This window comes from Trachymyrmex cornetzi, unplaced genomic scaffold (genome assembly GCF_001594075.2).
Source record: "Trachymyrmex cornetzi isolate Tcor2-1 unplaced genomic scaffold, Tcor1.1 scaffold220, whole genome shotgun sequence".
Taxonomy (NCBI): Eukaryota; Metazoa; Arthropoda; class Insecta; order Hymenoptera; family Formicidae; genus Trachymyrmex; species Trachymyrmex cornetzi.
In genome coordinates this window covers 4,148-5,177 of record NW_017296848.1, presented here as the reverse complement: position 1 = coordinate 5,177, position 1,030 = coordinate 4,148, and the positions used below count along the sequence as shown (strand labels likewise).

Genomic DNA, 1,030 nt, shown 5'->3' with positions numbered 1-1,030 from the left:
AAAATAAAAATCAGATTCTGCGACTGTATGTAAGTGGCGAGGGTGGTACAGGGAAAAGTTTTCTTATTGAAACGATTAAACATTGGATCGGAATAAATTTGAAAAAAGTGACTGCCATATCTGCTCCTACGGGTATCGCGGCATGCAATATCAATGGTTTGACGATCCATAGAATGTTTCAGCTACCTGTCACCCATGAATCCACGGCAAAGTATACGCACTTGTCAGATATGGTTTTGAAAACTTTGAGAGAGAAATTAAGGAATGTCGAATTATTTATAATCGATGAGGTTTCCATGATTTCGAATGAGACACTGATGTTTATCAATCTACGATTATGTGAAATTTTCGACACGACAGATACAGATGACGGTTTTTTTTTGGTAAAAAACATATTCTTCTGTTTGGAGACTTGTTGCAGCTTCCCCCTGTAAAAGAACAATTTCCGTTTATTAAAATGTCTCGATCAGAGATTCAGAAGTATTTAGGTACCATGGGTGGATCTCATTTGTGGAGATTGTTCGAGTACGACGAACTTTTGATTAATATGCGACAAAGATGTGGCAACACATATCGCGAGATACTTTCTAGAATTCGGATAGGTTTGGTAACGGATTCTGACATCAATGTTCTCCAGTCGAGAAAAATTAATTTTAAAGGAAGTTGCGATGAAAGATTGATTGCTCCAGCAATGAAGAAAAAAGTGCACAAAATTTTAAAAGACAAAGATGAAAAAGTTTCGGAAACAGCTGGTATTGAAAGAGTAATAGCGATTAAAATTGGCGCTAAATGATAATTCGACGAAACATTGATGTCACTTTGGGACTTGTCAATGGAACGATAGGCATTGTAATTGCAATTCATCGCTCTGTTGATGGAAATCGTATTGATTCCGTTACAATAGTTACTTCTGATAATAAACAAGTCATAATAACGAGAGTAGATATTAAATTCGAAGTATTCCACAAAATAGTGGTACATCGGAAACAATTTCCATTGTCTCTCAGTTATGGAATAACTGTACATAAAA

The 1,030-nt window shown here is 35.7% G+C and overlaps 1 pseudogene; it reads left to right on the top strand.

The window, feature by feature from the left end:
* Positions 1-8: 8 nt before the first annotated feature.
* Positions 9-1,023, top strand: LOC108760124 (ATP-dependent DNA helicase PIF1-like; annotated as a pseudogene).
* Positions 1,024-1,030: the final 7 nt, after the last annotated feature.